Source organism: Panthera leo, chromosome B3 (genome assembly GCF_018350215.1).
Source record: "Panthera leo isolate Ple1 chromosome B3, P.leo_Ple1_pat1.1, whole genome shotgun sequence".
NCBI lineage: Eukaryota > Metazoa > Chordata > Mammalia > Carnivora > Felidae > Panthera > Panthera leo.
The window spans coordinates 75,693,740-75,713,884 of NC_056684.1; positions in this window are offsets into that span (position 1 = coordinate 75,693,740).

Genomic DNA, 20,145 nt, shown 5'->3' on the forward strand with positions numbered 1-20,145 from the left:
TTGTATTCAGTTGGAAATATATCATAATAAAGCCACTTGGACACTAAAGTGGGTATGATGTAGTGAGGCAGTCCTATCAGCCCCCACACACTTACCCCTTTCCTCGGAAAGCATACCTGTCTTCAGGATGGCTGGATTTAGCGTGAGCTCTGGTATCTTCCATTTCTATCGCTGGCCAATATTGTCCTTTATGCATCACCACCTGAATTCCTCCTTCCGTTCTGGGAAGCTGCACCTCAGGAGCTTCTCATTGTCTTTCCAGCTACCTGGCTTCTTTTACAGCCCTGCCAGTACATCAGACAAATATGAGTAGGGCAGAAGCTCAATGGAGGACAGGGATCATGCTCCCCAGGAAACCATTCAACTCTTTGTCAACCAATGGACAAATGGGGAGGGTGGAGCCTGTGTAATTTCACCAGCATAAGCGCTTGACCTCCAACATAAGACCCCTTATTATGTACATTCATATCACTTTTCCGCGAAGTTTGAAAAGATTCTAATAGAATCAACTTAAAATAAAACTGATCCTCAGAGAGGTTAAATAATTTGTCCAAAGGCACACACACAGCACATGAGTGAACAAGGCGTAACTTGAATCTAGATCTAACTGACTTCAAGGCTGCACTCTTCTTTTTTTAATGTCATATATGAGGTACAATTGCCATGCAATATATCATACATATTTAATGTGTAAATTTTGATAAGTGTGAACATATCATATACCCATGAAAGTATCACCACAGTCAAGAAAACGAAGATATATGCCAACAACAAACATTTCTTCATGCTTTTTTGTAACATTTCCCCCTTCCTGTCTCTGATACTCTAACTCCTGGTAACCACTCATCTACTTTCTGTCACTATAGATTAACTTGCATCTTCTATAATTTTATATAAGTGAACATTTATACTATGCACTCTTTCTCTAAATTTCCTCATAATTATTTTGAGGTTTATTTTTATTGTTTTGTGCACTTCTGAATAGTATTCTATCTCATGGATATGCCAAAATGTATTTATTCATTCATCATCAATTGATGGATATTTGGGTTGTTACCAGTTTGGAATCATTACAAATAAGGCTGCTCTGGACATTCACATTCAACGTGCAATCTTTGTATGATGTAAGTTTTCATTTCTCTTGGGCAATACCATGTGTACATGTTCACTTTTTTTTTAAGAAATTGCAAACCTTTTTCAGAGTGGTTCTACCATTTTCTATTTACTCTGAGCATGTCAGAATTCCAATCCTCCATATCCACACCAATACTTGGTACGATCAGTATTTTAACACTTTTGCTAGCCTTGTTGAGGTATCTCATTATGGTTTTAATTTGTGTTTCCCTAGTGACTAATGATGTTGAGCATCTTCTTTATGTATTTATTTGCTATCAGTGTATTTTCTTTGAAGAAGTGTCAGTTCTATTGTCCATTGTTTAAATTGGGCTGTTTATTTTATCATTGGACATTAAGAGTTCTTCGTTTGCTCTGAATACAAGTTCTCTTTATCAGATACATCATGTGCAAATATTTTCTACCAGTCTGTGTCTTACTTTTTCATTTATTTGGCTGAAATATTTCAAAGACTTTCATTTTTCTAACACTGTCTTTCAAAGAGTAGAATGGTTAATTTGGTAAATCCAATTTATCGATGTTTTGTTTCTTTCATGGGTCATGCTTTTGGTATCTTATCCATGTAATCAGCTTAACTTAAGGTCACAAAAATTTTCTCCCATGTGTTCTAGAGGTTTTATAGTTTCATATTTTACATTTAGATGTATGATCCATTTGGACTTTGTCTACCTTTTAAGGTATGGGTTCTTGTTTATTTGTTTTGCTTATAGGTATCCTTTTGTTCCAGCACAATTTGTTAAAAAGATTATTCCTACTCCACTGAATTGGCTTTGGCTTTCATCTATGTGTGGGTCTATACCAGGTTTTCTATTCTGTTCCTTTGGTCTATTTGTCTATATTTAAGCCAGTTCTACACTGTCTTGATGACAGCTTTTACTAAGTCTTAAATTCAAGTATTGTTAGCCCTTTGATTTTGTTTTCATATTCTTCAAAATTTGGGCTACTCAAGGCCTTCCTTCTACATTTCCATAGCAGTTTTAGAATCAATTTATCAATTTCTCAAAGAATTTGGTGGGATGTTGATTGTGATAGTGTTGAATCTATACACCAATTTAAAGAGAACTGATACCTTAACAGTATTGAGACTTCCAACCCATGGAAGTAGTTATCTTTTCATTCAGGTTCACTTTAATTCCACAACATTATGTTTTATAGCTTTCAGTGTAAAGATTTTGCATATATTTTGTCAAATTTATCCCTAACTTTCTCATACTTTTGGCTATTATTATAAATGATATTTTAAATTTTAATCTCCTATTGTTTGTTGCTCGTATATAGAAATATAATTGTGTACACTTGATCTTGTCTCCTACAACCTTGCTAAACTCACATATTAGTCCTAGTATCTTTTTAGATATTCTGTACATTTTCTACACAAATGATAATGATATCTGTAAATAGTTTTACTTCTCCTTTTCAATTGGATGCCTGCCATGCCTTTTTCTTGCTTTATTGCACTGGCTAAAGCTGGTACTCCTGGCCCCTCATTTACTCACTTAACAATTTTTTTGATCACCTATAATATGCCAGCCATGATTTGAAGTAGGATGAATGCAGTGTGAATAAAGCAGGCAGGGTATGTTTTGTAATGGAGCTTATAATAATTGTGTGATTGCTTAAGAAAACAGATGTATTTGAACATAAGTGATAATATCAGTGAGGAATAGCTAATGAAAATAGGAATAGTTAGCCTAAAAATTAACAGACAAAAGGAAAAGTAATTATGCCTTCAAATATGCAAGGGAATATTTTGCAGAGAAGGATTAATTTTTTTTCTGTATAATTCCGGAGGACTTAACTAGGATTAATAGTGGAAAGTTGAGAAGGAGAGAAATTTAAGAACTTGCTGCCATAAAAAACCATTTGATATTGAAGCAAGCTACCTCCTGAGAATCTTTCTGTGAAAAGTTTATCAAGAGGCTGGATAATCTTTTGTTAGGTATTCCATAGAGGAGTATCATTCTCAGGTAGAAGATATAGCTAAAGGATTACCAGAGTGATTTCCAATTTGAATAATCTGAAATTCAATAGATATCAAGATGAATGGGACATGGCCTTTGTTTGTATTATGTTTACAATATCATTGGAAAGAAAAGCAGATTTATGATATAAACCACACAAGTCAAATTGTGGTTCAAGATACCAAATGAATATCCTTACAAAGTAGGGAGCAATTAATGACTATATAAATGGTAGAAATTATGTACTCAATAAGAATTGTACAACCATTTGCTGTCACATCAAATATATAAATTGCAATTGTGATCCAATTATTTTTACACACATTCTAATTTCTTTCCAAACTTCCTATTTACCTTGTCTTGAGTATCCTTCCCTTTTTTTAAATATAGTTTCTAACTCTTAATTCCCCTTTCAATATTGATCTTAAATACGTAGAGCATCCTTCGTGAAGATCCCCTCAAAATTCCAGTCTTCTGTGGTCATTCTCTTTTCTCATTGTTTGTTTACACTTCAGTTAGATCATCAGGAGAGAAAATAAGTCTTACATCACTAAATATGTCTGATCCCTAGAATAATATTCACCACATGCAGTCAGAAAATGGGAGCTAATATTAACAATGATAATAATGCAAAAAAAAAAAAAAGAACAGGGAGAAAAGCTATGATGATCATTTCAGGTGGCATAGTCAGAAAATGTTTTTTTAGAAGAGGTGAGATTTTACCTCCTACTTCTCTCCTGATTCACTAATACATTTACTCATTTAATAAATATTCATTGCCAGAGCCTGGGACACAAAAAAGAATAAGGCAGATATGGTTCCCCCACTCTGGAACTTACGTTCTTATTATGAAAATAAGAAAAATGGCAAATACACACAGATACATACATGAATTACAAATTATAAAAGGATCAAACTAGAGACTAGTTTTATGTAGAATGATTAGCCTTTCTAAGGAACTGACATACAAACAGTGTTGGAAGCAGGGAGGTAGGCAGAGGAAAAGAGCTTCTGCAAAACTTGTGATGTGAGAATGACCTTAGTTTGTTCCAGGAATGAGCTGGAGCAAGGTGGGGAGGGCAGGACGAGGTGTGCTTAGCAAGGTAGACAGCTCCAGATTGTGCCATGGGGAGGGATTCAGATTTCATTTTAAGTATAAGGGAAGACATTAAAGGATTTTAAGCAAGACTGTGACATGATATGCTAGTTTATGTTTTTTCAGAACATTAGTTGCTCTGTGGAAACTGGATTGACAAGAGTAGGGAGTTAGAAGGCAGCTGGCAGCAACCCAGGGAAGAAATGATACTTGCTGGACAAGGTTAAAGCAGCAGAATTGGAGAGAGTTCAACAGTCTTCCATTTTGCAACCCAGTGTGGCCCCTTCAGCAGCCCTTTGAGCTTGAAGACTATTGGAATTCTGCTTTTCTAAGCCTCAAATCAAAGTTGCAAGGAGTACTTTTTTTTCCTTGCCTAGGAAACACACTGTTCTCTATTTGGATGCTGTTTTATTTATGGTGGCTTGGAAGAGGGCTGCTGATGAATGAAGTTTATGAATGTCCCAGGTCTCCATCAGCCACACACTGGGACACCTCAGCTGACCCTCCCCAACACAGCTGTCTGCTGCTCCGTCAGCAATGGCTCCTGCTCCCCTGCAATGTCAAGAAGCTCTAACTGCTGTAGATCTAGTCTCGTCTAATGCTCGCTTTACTAAGAAAAACATTTGTTGTTAAAGGTAAGCAGTCTGGCCAAGGGAGTGAGTCATCATATGTAGATGGACAGCAGACTAGACACGGAGGCATACCCAGATGGATTAAAAAAGATGCATTCTCTAGTTTGTGGAACATCGCCCCCTCCCCCAACAAGTTCCAGGATGTGAGCAGAGGCCATTCCCAAAGAAGGCCACCCACGTTGGGATAGGCCTGCTCCTACAACTGGGAAATAGCTTGGTGCACTGACAAAGGGTTCGTTCATATCCATGCCTCTCCCCCAACTTCCTTCACATCCAACCACAGTCCCAAGAGTTCATTGGCTGTCCTAGAACCATAAGCAGCAGGGCTGGGCCTCTGTTTATCCTCATCCACTGCCGCCAATACTGCTCGCAAAGTAAGTTAAGTGGCACCTAGTCTGTGTCACTCGTGCCTAGGTTTCTGCTTATCAGAGTATTCAGATGTCAGGAGGCAAACTGCCCCGTATCTCCCATAAATTCTGCCAAGCCAGAAACCTTGTATTAAACCCAACAAACCATGTGCAGATGTTTTTAAAATAAGAGGTCCATTGTCCCAACAAAATCTTGCAGCAAGAGTGTGTCTACTATAGCAGAAGAGAAATTCTACCTACTAAGCTTTTACTACAATTACTACAGTCACATGGGTCAACAGAATGGGATCCTTGGCCTCTTTTGTTCTTCTCTAATGTGATGGGCACATTTCTGCTTAGAGAGGTGCTTCAGAACTAGCCACCAGGATGTATATACCATAGCTCCTACCAAAAGGAAGGCAAGTGGAAACTGAGATTTCAAAACATTCACTCAAGTCAAAACCTGTTCTTTAGTGGACATGACAATATGTGAGGAGGAAGCTGCCTGGGTCTTTCAGGAAAGGTGTCTTCATTCTTAAAGTCTTGAGAAAGGGGTGGACCTACCTCTGCCTCTGGACATCCTGCCTGAATGTGATGCTTGGAATGGCGATGGCAGCCTAGGGATTGAGAAGGAAGCAGGTTGGAGCTGATTAGAAAGGTGGACAGACAGGGTTTGGAGCATCTTCGAGCCCATCTAGGAGCTACTAGGCTCCTTTCCTTTCAGACTCCCTTTATGTGACACAAGCTCTTTATTGTTGAAGCTAATCATTATCTCAGGTTGAGGTTGTCTACCTGGTTGAGTAGGTGAGAGAAGATTCCCTTGGTGTTTTGGAAGGGCTTTGGGGTCCTGAGAGTCTATTCAAAGAGTAACCTCAATGTTTTCAAAATGTAGAGGGACCAAGAGAGCTGAGGGATGCTTCTAGTGACACCAACATGTCCTGATGCCACACGGCTCCCCATTTCTCAGCTGATTTTCAGGAGGCCTCAACCTTCTCAGAGAAGTTCAGGGGGCACTTCTCTGATGGTTCTCTAAGTCCCCTCAGACCTTAGAGTATGTTCTCTTACAGACAATCTCCACTTCTTGGTACTTTGTTTTCTGCTTCAAAAATTCCATTCATTAATGGTCAAAAGATGCAAAAATATTCAAGAGTCACTTATAACCCCAGCATCCAGGCAATGTTTAGTGTAGTCATGGTATATGCACTATATAAGTGTGTGTGTTTCGGACTCATATTTGCCCTTTCAAAAATTTGATCATCATAGCATATCTCTAGTTTTGTATCCATTATTTGAACTCATGACTGTATTAGGAGCATCTCTACATATTACTAAAAATATTTTGAAAGTTTAAACAAATACTCTGGTTTGGGCAATACTTCCAAGGTATTCCAGTGTGCAGGGAAGGTACTTGGGATGAGATAGCTCATTTCCTATCTTAATTTTCTTTAAAATTTATTTCTCGGTACCATTTCTAGATTTAATCTCCACAAAGGAATGAATGACTCTGAAGCCTGCATTGCTAGGCCACATTCACTCTACTTAGGAAGATAAAATTTTCTAGCCATTGGGCTGGCAGTCTCCAAGTACTGAACACACAATTCCGTGGAGATATGTACAATGCAACGTTTGAGAGCACGGCTATGGGCTTTCTGGACTCCCCCTCCCTTTGCTGGTTGGCTGTGAGATGAACTTAAGCATGCTATTTAGCCTCTCTAATTCTCCTTTTCCTTGTTTGTAACATGAAAATAAAAATAGAAGCAATTCCATAAGGTTGTGGTGAGAATTCAGTAGCATAATTCTGAATTGAGAGCACTCAAATGTTAGCTGCTTTTATTTTTATCATTATGACAGTTTTAGGGGTTTCACCATGAGTTATATTTACCTTCTTTAATCTAACTCTCTTTTAGGGGCACTTGGATGGCTCAGTCGGTTAAGTGTCTGACTTGAACTCAGGTCATGAGCTCACCATTCGGGAGTTCGAGTCCTGCGTTGGGCTCTGTGCTGACAGCTTGGAGCCTGGAGCCTGCTTCGGATTCTGTGTTTCTCGCCCTGCCCCTCCCCCGCTCACTCTCTCTCAATCTCTCTCTCTCTCTCAAAAATAAACAGACATTAAAAATTAAAAAAAAAAAAATCTAACTATTCTTTTAAAAAGGCAGGAATTAAGGATTCAGCAGGCATTTTTTTTCATCTCTTCCCCACTCAACTAACCCTCTTCTAGAATGTCTTTATGCCCTAGACTCTCATTGTGTGTAAACCCTTACCATTCCCACAGTACAACAGACCTTTCCATGCGTGATTTCATAATCCTTGTCCACACGTGATTTCTTCTGCTAGAATGCCCACCCCCTCACTTCTTCACCCACCTGCCAAATGCTTGCTCTTCCTTTAATATCTCCTCCTCTGGGGAGCCCTTGCCCAAATCTCCAAAGAGGTGTTGTTCCACTCTTTGCGCCCCCACAACACCATTTTTAAACCAATATCCCCAACACAGCACTTACCAGAGTGTATTTGTAACTGATCTGCTTGCACGATGATTCTTCCCCTGCAGTGTATGCTTTTCGGGGGGTCCAGGAACATGTATTTGTCATTTCCAAAGAGCACAATGAATGCTGAATGTGCAGAGGAAAAAAAAAAGTATAAGCCATGTATTTCTCTCGAGGGGAAAAATACATGAACTTTTAGGAGTGTGAAGGGCAGATCAGTTCCCCTGCTTTGCACTCTCCATGTGTTCAGGACTAGAAAAGCCCCCAGTGGAGTCAGAAGGAAGGGTTCCATTCAACACACACCTAATTACAGTCCTCACTCGATTCCCTCTTATAAATGACAACCATCAGATGCCAAGTTGTGGCAGAATGACATCTGGCTCTTCGGCAGACACCCCCGGCAACGGCAGTAATGACTTCGGAGATGGCTCTGGATGGGTAATGCTGTTAAGTTTGTTGTCTGGATTGCATTATTCTCTTCAACATCTTTTTACATTGTCCTCTAACTCACTTCTGATTCTGATTCTGTGAAACCTGGACACATTTATCCAAATTTGCCCAATGCCCTTCATGGCCTTGACATGCCAGTCCTTTAATATATTTTCATCAGCTCCTGTGCATTTTTCACAGAGAGTTGTGAATGTACTTCACAGCCAGTTTGTGTTCTCAGAGGCAACTCAAAGGGGAAGGTTTTTGTCATCTGGGAAAAAGTTCTTTAGTACTCGATCAAATTACATTTTCTAAGATGACCACATTTGGGGCTCCTTTTGAAATCACGCTATATAAAGAAAAAATGCCTCAGTGACTACATATGCTTTGAATTTGAAACCAATATGCAACGCTTCATTAGCTCCCAGGATGAACTATAAAAAGGCAGGGGTTGCAACCATAACAGTCTTGCCTCTGACTGAGAAAAATATATACATTTTAATTTTTTCCTAGGCATTAAAAACAAAGCCTTTATCTGAAATTTCATCCAGGTTTCAGAAATGATGCATTTAATTTCCGTACTGAGTTCTGCCCCCCTCCTCAATTTTTTCTCTCTACCATGTAGAAATAGGAGGCCAGACTGGGACACAGAGCAGCTTGAGAAACAAAATCCCCAAGGCTTTCTCTTCTGTACCAGTTGATTATTGTGATTTTTGGAAGAGACCAAAATTAATCAAATAGGATATAAATAAAAATGTATACAATATTAAGAGAAATGTTAGACTCCAAATGGTAAATCATTATAGCAAGTAATGATAATAAGAAGTTCTTGCAGTATAAATCAGCCCCTGCAATCAATGGGCTTAATGTTAACCTCATTCTATGGGTATTTGGACTATATTTTTGCTTGCAAAATAACTGCAATACTCACAACTGGAAAAAAAAATCACATTATCTAGTGTTTTGACTTATTGGGGAAACATTTCTGTGTAGAACCAATGCATTTATCATGCTTAATTGGAAATTAATGAAACAATATTTATATTGCCTATGTTTTTACTTTTTTTTTTAAATTTAGGCATGCCATCTTAAAATGTATTATATCCATTTAAAATGCTGATGGAAATCATAGATATAGGATTATAAAATGTCAAATGCAAAATTAAAACAAAAAGGATAGTTTTCAAAACTCTACCCAGTAGTCGTCAATGATACCATGGTACCCTGCAATTCCTCAAAATTCTGGGGTGATTTGTGAAAAATAGGAATGTCCATCATTCAAATCCTGTAAGTTTCAAATGTCATATGTTTTGTTTGTTTTCATAGAAAAGACAAAACAAAAGACATCAGAACATAATGTTCCGGAAATAACAAAATGGTTTTTATTTATTAGCTATAAGGAATAAGTAATGGGATCTTTCCAAAAGTTGTCAGTCTTTGGCCAAAGTTTCCTGTGCATTGGTTAACAAAACTTCAATTCCCATAAATATATTGATGCCTCCAGAAAGGTGTGAACAGATGCTTTATCTCTACATTGTGTGCATAAATGTACGTTCTGAGATGTAAATTGATCAAACTGTAGAAACAAATCATTTAAGATTTGTGCAGTGATTAATAACAGAAGCCAGTAATCAAATCTCCCTGCCACCAGCACATCTGTTACAGAGAGTTTCTAGTTTGCCCTATTATGCAAATGTGCAATAAAACAAATACATTACTTAATTTAGCAGCTGGTTCAAAAACATTATTTTAGGTGATTTCTTTATGTTTTGTGTACTTTTGCCATTGATCGTGGTTAATGTGAACTAATTCAATTGTTTATGAAATGAGGGCTTCCACATAAAAAATAGCCCTCGGGAAAGCCAGCCTTTGGGAAAGTCATTCTGACCCTTGTGTCTGAGAACCAAATACTGCAGCAAATGCACGATAAGTCCCGGCTTCAGGACTTCCACTCAAACAACATGGGATCCTCAAAGGATTTAAAATGGAAGCTCCCTTGGTTTCCACATTCCTGAGGGTGGAGAAAAATTCTGGCCAGTGCTAAAACTTGTTGGATTGGGATTTAATTATAATAATAATAATAATAATAATAATAATAAAAATCTGAAGTCCCTTTTTATTAAAAAAATATCTGGACACAAAAATACATTCTAATAGGAACATTGAACTTCACGTTCTGATGTTTTCCGAGAGAAAGGTAGGAACTCACGGAATCAAGTAGAACCAGCTAAGTATCTGGTATATAAAAAAGCAGGAAACTCGTTTCTCACGAGCTTGAAAAAAACATGAAAACCCACAGGCAGGTAGGTGGGTTGGGCTCTTACTCAGTGGTACTGAGTACTCAGGGGTACCTTTTGTGTAGGCAGTGACCAAACTTGCATTTGCTAGACCAGTGAAGGGAGGAGATGAGAAAAGAGAACAGGGGCATCTAGTCCAGTCTCCCACAGAGTCTTCAGCAGCTGGATAGCAGGCAGGAAAAAAGTAGCCCTGATTGTTAAGCAGAGAAGCCCAGTAAAACGGTGACTAGAGAATAAGAAGTAATATGCTACTGTAGGGTTTTAAATTGTTTGGAGACTGCCACCAGACTTAGGACAGTAGATAGATAAAAGTCATATATATGCTCAGTTCATACTTAGGGTCTCTCAGTTAATATGCAGGCTCTCAAATCCCTTCCATTATGGGCCCATAGGACAGTTTCAAAAGGACTTTTGGTTACTTATTTATAAACTCACCTTCATGTCAATGGCCTAAGACTATAGCATAAAGATGAGGAATTATACACATGCTTACACGCTCAGTAATACCTACAATAATCCCATAATCAAAGTTTATTGAACACTGTGTTATTAGCACAGCTTTGTGAGACATCCTTACAGACATTTTCTTTTGATCTTCATATTTTACCAATGAGGACAATGGGACTCAGAGTGACCTGCCCAAGGTCATAAGACACTGGACTGCAATAAATGACTGATTGCAAAGCCCATGGTCACTAGTATGGTATCTTGTTCCCTAAACCAAGGTTAAATTTCCAGAGGAGACCTGAAGAAAAAGAGAAATTGTGGAGTGTGTCCTTAGCACCACTGAGGTAAGAGGGACAAATTCCAGTTTTTTAAACAAATACTTTGTTGCATGTTCTGCAAAGTAAGTGGGACCATACTGAACTGAGAATTCAAATACGTTAAAAAAGAAAAGACAGAATGAGAACACTTGATGGACGGCAGGTCTTTTGGAAATGTGGATTACCCTGCAGACAGACTGTATTATTCAAGGCTCTCCTGAGAAACACAACCAACCAGATATGTGAATATATGGAAAGAGACTTCTTAGAAAGGAATTGGCTCACATAGTTATGGAGGCTGGCACATCTGAATTTGTGGTGTGAGCTGGCAGGCTGGAGACCTGGGAGATACAGGTGCAGACGAAATCCTAAGACAGTCTGCTCAAGAATTCCTTTTGGAACAGGGAGGCCAGTCTTTTCGTTCTATTCAGATCTTCAGTGATTGGATGAGGCACACCCGCATTACGGAGGGCAATCTGCTTTACTCACAGTTCACTGATTAAGTGTTAATTTCACCCAAAAATGCCCTGGAGGTTGACACATAACATTAACCATTACACAAACCAAATTTATACTTCAAACACCAGCAAAATAAGGTACATCAAAAGAGAAGAAGATTTAAAAAAAAAAAACAACTCAGTATGTGATATTTCAGGGAAAAAAAGCAATCATCGTGGATAAAACTATGATTCTGGCAATCTTATCCTTATTTTACAGCTTAACATTTTTTATTTTATTTTAATTTTATTTTATTTAAATTCAAGCAAGTTAACCTATAGTGTAATAATGGTCTCAGGAGTAGAATCCAGTGATTCATCCCTTACGTATAACACCCATTGCTCATCTCAACAAGTGCCCTCCTTAATGCCCATCACCCATTTAGCACATCCCCTCACCCAATCCGCATTCAGCAACTCTCAGTTTGTTCTCTGTATTTAAGAGTCTCTTATGGTTTGCTTCCCGCTCTTTTCTCTTATTTTTCCTTCCCTTCTCCTGTGGTTATCTGTTTTGTTTCTTAAATTCCACATATGAGTGAAATCATAGGATACTTACCTTTCTCTGACTAATTTATTTCGCTTAGCATTCTAGTTCCATCCACAGTATTTTGCAAATGTCAAGATTTCATTCTTTTGATCGCCAAATAATATTCCATTGTATATAATCTTTTAAATCCACTGTCAGTCGATGGACATTTGGGCTCTTTTCATAATTTGGCTATTTTCAATAGCATTGTTATAAACATTGGGGTGCGTGTGTCCTGTTGAATCAGCATTTTTGTATCCCTTTAATACCTAGTAGTACAATTGCTGGGTCGGAGGGTAGCTCTATTTTTAATTTTTTGAGGAATCTCCATACTGTTGTTCAGAATGTACTCCAGCTTGCATTCCCATCAGCAGTGCTTAGCGTTTTTTATATTTTGATCAGATGCAGGGTAGAGAGAGACAAAAATCTCCATAATCACCACAATATTTTAGTGCTTGGGACCTATAAAGGCCTGCCTCCTGGCCATCACTAGAAATTTCAAACCATCATTACATGAATTTTTTTCTGTCCAATCCTTTAGAAGTTATAATGAAAGTGAATTGAATTCATTTGGCAAATATTAGGCCTGCCAACAATATTCTTACTTTCTGTAGAGAATGAGAGGGCAACATAGCATAATGGGCAAGAGCAAGGCACTGAAGTCAGAAAGGTTCATTTCTTAACCCTTTTTAGCACTTTCTATCAGTATGATTTTTGGCAAGTTACATAATTTTCTAAACCATGTTTTCCCTATCTATAAACTAAAGATAATTGAGCCTATTCCCTAGTCCTAACCTGAGGATTAAAGGAGGTAAAGCATTTAGAACTCTGGGCACATTGTCTGACATGTGATGACTCAATAAACACTGTTCTTGTGACAGCCACAGGAAGAAGAAAAGGAGTCAGAGTAAAAGGCGTAGCGGTTGGACCAAACCCATCCATGAATATTCTTCTACACTTTGCACAATGAATATTCTTGGTGAGGAGACCAGTGACTTAACAAGAGGATCATTGCAGAACCATCATAAACCCTATGCCCTCTATTTTTGGAGGCCGTATTGCACATCATTTCACGAAAATACACTCAAATCCCACACTAAAGAGAAATTCAGAAGCTAAACAGTTTTGAAAGTTTATTTTCTGTTTTCTAATTTTGCTTTTGAAACTGTTTGTCTCTAAACTAATTTGCTATTTAGTGACTTGGAATTTTAGGAATACCTTCAATGTAAGAAAATCTAATTTTTTTTCTGAATGAACTGGGAGCTTTATGGAATTTGCATTTAATGTTTAATGAAGTTGTCAACATTTTGTGTTGTAGACATTTTAATAAACATTTTAAAATTTGCAGTTTTTGTTTATTCTGGAGTCAGTAAAGTTTATTCACAGGTTGCAAATATTCTTGAAAGTTTTTGAAAAATTCATAGATCCGAGATATTACTCCCATACTGCATAACATCTTGCATAAGTTTTAAGCTCTACAGAAAGAAAGAAAAAAAGGCAGGGACAGGGGAAAGAGAGAGCATGTCAGAAAACCATGTTTTCATCCTTAGTTTAAAAGCCTTTAAAGTTTTTAGTTTTGATTATGAAACATATAAAACATACAGAAAAGGTTAAAAAAATAATCAACTACATCCTATTGCTTATTACATCTTCCACCTTACTTCTAAGTTAATTTTCTTTCTTCTAGAAATTAATTTCTATTCATTAATTTCAGTTTGGGCTCATGGTTGAATGTTAGGTTGAATATAAATTTCTAGTCTCAAAGATAGTTTTACTCAGCACTTTGACTCTATCACTCCATTATCATCTTACCGGTGTTATTGCAGTTGGAAAGTTTGTTCTCGAATTATCCTCTGAGATCTACTTATTAGCTTCTCAGATTTGCGTTCTGACTTGGGTATTCTGTATTTGGCCTACAGTATGCCGAGGCATAGAATGAATATCTAGTTTTATATTTATATTTATATATAGAAAATTTATGTGTGTGTGTTTGGAAACATATATTATGTACATGCTTATATGAACACATATTATATACATGTGTTATATATGTTATATATATGTTGTAGTACTCACAACTGAAGATTCTGGTCATGAATCAATTCTGTTAATTTTTAGACATTTTGTTTTCAATTTTTTTTTGCCTGTTTAGTTTTCCTTTTCAGAATTCTATTAGTAGAATGTTGGAAAATCTTATTTTATATGTTTCTTAAGCTCCCATGTATGTTTTCTGTATTTTCATTTCTCTTACTTCTTTCTGGTAATTTCCCCAGATTTATTTTATAGCTCACAAATATCTCCTCATATTTATTCAATCTATTATTTAATCCTATTTTGACAATTAAAAAAAATTTAAATGTTTATTTATTTTTGAGAGAGAGAGAGAGAGAACAAGCTGGGGAAGGGCAGAGAGAGAGAGGGAGACACAGAATTCGAAGCAAGCTCCAGATTCTGAGCTGTCAGCACAGCGCCCCATGAAGGGCTCGAACCTAGGAACCACAAGATCATGACCTGAGCTAAAGTCAGAAGCTTAACCGACTGAGCCACCCAGGCGCCCCATATTTTGATAATTTTTAAAATTCTTGATATCTACATGTTCTATATTTGTTAACTTGAAATTTGCCTATTTAATGGTACTTTATGTTCTTAGATTTCTTCTTTCATGTGTTTATTTTAGGTCTCTTTAATTTTTTTCTCGTTGTAATTATTAATCTATAATCTCAAATACCAGGCCCTTAATATTCTTGGTTTTGTAAATGTGGACTTCACTCATGGTTGATCATAATTTGTCCTTATAAATTCATCCCTCCTCCCTCCTGCCCCATGAAAATCCTTTGAAGCCTGAGTTTCAGGAGAATTCCTAAAGAGAAGTTTTTTATTTATTTCTGCTAGTCCCAGGGATTTCACCACGGGGATTCATTGTCATTTTGGATTCTTGGATGGAGGATTCCCCAGACCATGCAGGTAGTCTAAATTTGAACCCTAAACTTACATACGGCCCATGTTCAGGGTTTCAAGCCTTAGGAAAGACCTTTTTTCACTCAGACACTGGTGAAGACTGTAAGCTTTGTTCCTGTCTTAAGATGGTAGGTAGATATTTTCCCCCTAGTTCATCCTTTCAATTCTTAGACTTATGCATACACCTTAGCATCAATCCTCATATTCTTTCTCTGTTGGAGAACTAAAACCCAATCTCTTATGTTAGTTGGACAATAGCCCACTCTGGTCAACCTAAGTGTCAGTTTACCTTCTCTGTTCTTTGTTTCTGGCATCTGAAGATTTCCTTCCCTTTCAGTGTATTCCAATGACATTCAAATATTTTTTTATCTATCAAACTTAACAATATTAAATGTTTATTGCTGAGGAGTATTTATTTATTTTCATCAGTGTTATGAGCTGAATTGTGTCCCTCCCAAAAATTAGGGGAGCCCTAACTCCCAATATGATGGTATTTGGAGATGGAGCTTTTGCCAGTTAAGTAGGTCATGAGGGTGGGACCCCAATGACGGTATAAGTGCTCTTACAAGAAGAGATACCAGAAAGCTTGCTTAGTCTCTCCATGCCATGTGAGAACACAGAAAGAAGGTGGTTGTCTGCAAGCCAGAAAGAAACTTCTCACCAGACCCAGAACATGTTGACACCCTAATCTGGACTTCAAGTCTATAAAACTGTGAGAAAATTCCTTTCCTTTATTTAAGCTGCCCAGCCAATGGTATTTTGTTATGGTGGCCTGAACAGACTGTGATCATCTGACGACGTGTTTCTAAAACACTGAGTCTCTGATCTCTTATTGGTTCAATTAACATTGACAAGTTTTAAGAGGGGGCGGGGGGGAGTCTTGCTGCTTTTACCTTAAATCAACAACTGGGGCTCCCTGGTATGAATGCTCTGTTGACTCTTCCTAGATTCAGATAAGCTACAATATCACAGCCAGTAATAGACAAAACAAACAAGCAAACAAAAAACACCTACTAATTCATGTGGAACAAGTAATTCAATTCATGTTAATTCCAAGTAGACTAAGAGGTAAAGAATCACATTCAAAAGAACAGCCAAGAACAGAATGAATTTACTTTTTTAAGAAGGAAAAAAAGCAAAGCAAACTAACACAAAACCCAATTCTATATAAATTCGGAAGGCAATCTATAGAAGCCTAACAAAGTGAAAACTTCCATCAATATTGCAAATGAAATATCTTGAGGGAGTGGGTATAATTAATAAAAAGATGGGACTATAATTATTGTGGTAAATACGAATTATTACCAAGAGTCCTCTGCTAATTTGAGGACCTTTGGTTTTTATGTGCTATAGTTAGAAATAGAAATTTACTGCAGGAAAACATGTACTATCTATTGCAATCTTAAAACAAAGAAATCTGTTGAATGACAGCAGTGTAACCCTGAAGCATCCCGATGAACTGTAAATAATCCAGGCTCATCTGTGTGTGCATGGGAGAAAAAAAAAAAAACTTAGCTGATAATTCATAGAGGATTGTATTCTTGCCATGTGACCAAAGGGCTTTAAAAGGATCTTTTCCTTGTGCTTCGAAGGCTGGTATTAATAAAATTACTTGGTAACATGGCAGTTGTAAATTGCGACCCCTTGTCATTGGCTGGGTCATAGATGTCCCTCTCCTTTCCTTTTTAAACACTGATGGGTTCAACAGAGTAAACACTGACTTCATAAATGAGCAGGGAGTCAGAGCACTTCAGGTTCTAGTCACTTCCATAATGGGAAGTAAGCAGAGCAATTTAACAGGGGATGTGAGAGGGGAAGGGGGAGGGGGGGAGAGTAGGATCCTAGTCAAACAGATGATGGAATGAATACCCTATTTAAGTGTGCCAGACTTACTCATGTGAAAGACGCTGTGGGTCACCAGAAACTAAAGGAATGGCATATGGGGTTGCTCCCATAATTAAGGGAGAAGGCATAAGTCAGGAGCATCTCAGACTGAATGCGTTCCTCTACCATACACTACAATTATCGCTCTTACGTACTTGCTCCAATAGACACTTCACACTGATGATGTGGAATACCTTCTCTTTTCAGTATCACGAGCTAGAGTCGGACAGATTGGAGACCAGCTAAAGCTCCCACTCTTGCAAAGACTAGGGTCATCACTCTATCACAGCAATGCTAGAAACAGAGATTTCCAAAGGGCAGAATCAAAATACAAAACAAAACAAAAAACCACATCACTTTAGGGGCAACACTACTAGATGAATTTCTGTCAGTTCTTCCCTAAACTAGGAAGCTAGTCATCAAGGAAGAAAACTCCCAACATCATTAACACCATCGGTACACATACATGCTTAAGCCCAGTGGAAGCACTGATGTGTTCGTTTTTTCTCCCCTTGTCAAATCTTTTTCTTCTTAACATCGCCAGATATTTAAGTGGAAGACATGGTTAGATGCCTACCCAAGATCCCTCTTAGCATGTTTCCTTAACAGTGCCCTAATTTTGTTTGGGGCAGGGTATGCCGATCCCCAAGCAGTGAAACGTGATTGACTAAAGCCAATCATGACAGTCCTTTCTGTTGCCTGAAAACTCCGAGGAGTAGTCATGTAACAAGTTCTGTCCAATGAGACCTTAAGGAAAGTGTGCCGGCACGTTTCTGGGGGAAATAATTAGCTTTCCAGATAAAAGAAAACACACACAGCTGGTGTCACCCTTCCTGTGCCCTGCCTATCCTTTGTAGAACACAGTCTGGCAGCTGGGCTGCTGTCGTCCTTTGGGCTCATGAGAGAAAGATGAGGAACATGATACCGCCGAGCTGATGACCAACACCAGCATTAGCTAACCTCCAGTCTTGAGATTATACAGGAAAAATAAACTGTATGTTTAAACAACAGTAAAATTTTGTTGCTTGCAGCCAAATCCATGTTTAACGGGTATCAATTATATACTACTACAATTTATCAAGCCCATTACCTAGTTACCATCAACAAGCATCGAGTATTTTACTTTCACAAGAACCTCAAGGTGAAGGTGGTCGATCACTTCAAATCCCAGGTTTACTGTGTGGAAGCTGACACAGTGCAAGTTATAGACTTAGCTTGCGTTGCCCAGTGAGTATGCGGCAGGCCCAGAGTTGAAGCTGTGCCTGATGTCATTCTCTCTTTGTTCATTTATTCGTTCATTCACTTATCTAACAGACTTTTGATGATCTATTTTAGGCAGAAATACCTGTGCACCAGGAACATGAATATTAATGATTAGACAGCTTGTGCTCTCAAGGACCTCACAGTCGAGTGAGTTCACAATCTTTGAACTCTCAGTTCGGTAGCATTTTAATTGTATCGGTCAACCTTCTTTCTGATAGCCATCATCATGTGAGCTATGTGTTTTGTTTTTTTTTTTTTACTCCAAATGTAGGTTATTTCAAGGGCATTTGTCTAATCAAAAGATATACCTTTCATCTGTTACTGGGATGTGGATGGAAATTTCCAGCATAATTTCAAAGCCAGAATTTTATGAACAGTTCACCCTTCCTTCTACAAAGGCAATTCGGCTAATTTTTCTCTTTAATGCTTTATCTGGATGACGGTTGCATTAAGATAGCGAGAGGCAGTCACATGTCTAGACCTGGGAAACCAAATGCATGGTGACACATCACGGGGTACAATTCAAGAGAAGGACTGAACATGGAGGTGGAGGGATTTAGGCCAAGAAGATGCTGCAAAATATAGAAGGATGCTGGGCTCAAAGGCTAGCTTCAATAGAAGTCAAAATATTCTACCAAGTTCAGAAGCCCTGAAGAATGATAAGGATATGCTAATGAGAGTACCTATAATACAAAGAAGAGACTCAGAAAATAATTCCTGCCAAGAGCCAAAGGACTGATGATGGCAAAGAGATATTTTCGGTCCATCAGTTGTCTAAGCAACTGACTAAAAATAGTTTCTTGAAAACTATTATGTGCTTAGAAATGTGCCAAGTGCTATACAGGGAAGAGCAAGACTAAAAAGAATCCTAAGACATCACCTTTTTAGTCAGTTAAGTTAGAGTCCAGTTGGGGAAAAGAGAAGACTAACACATATGGAAAAAAGTAAACAATATTCGAGTGGCATGGAATGCATCGCCAAGAGATAAGGTGCAAAATGGCGTTTGAGACCTGGAAAGGTGTGATGCATGGGAGAGAGTGTCTAGGACTGAAATCAGTGACCTTGACTCCAATTGCAGAACTATACCCTTTATAAACCAAAGGTCCCACTAACATCTGTTTCTCAGGGAAGAGCTAATTTAAGAAGACAAATAAGAAAATATGGAAGATATTTAGAACTCAAGTATTAGATACACATTTATGCTATCATTTTCGTGAGTGTGAGAATGTTTTATAGAAGAAAAGGAGACAAAATAAAAAAAAACAGAGATGATTTACACAGTCCAGGAAATGAGTGATATTTCCTAAGAGGGAGATAACATGCACAAAGATGGGGGACACAAGGCAGAACTCTTGAGCTCTACTTGTAACTCTGCCAATTAGCCGTTTACTGAACCTTCGTTTCCTCATTCGCAAAATTTGGAAAAAATAGCCCTTTCAGCCCCACGGGACATGAGGATGAAATAAAAAAATCACAGATATCAAATTGTTCCACAAAGGAATGTTCTCTTGGCTGTCAGGACCCTGGGCTAGCTGGAGCAGAAGCATGAGCTGAGGACCGAATGAGGTACAGGATGATATAAAATCAGGTGACTATTTACAGGCAAGGAAATATCAACTCTGTATGTCATAAAGTGATATCAAAATGGAAGTCTGAGTTTCCCTCCACCTGTGCGATTGTGCCACGATCCAATGGAATTCAACCACGAAGAGTATGAAAAGAGCCCCCTAACCACCAACATGAGATAGAGAGTTCGGGTCTTAAATTATTCAAAGTATACATAGGATCCATTAAAGAGACACAAACACAAACAGTCAACTTTCCCCACCACCCAATCACAGCTGTGCAATGTGATCTACCACCCCAGGTGCAGG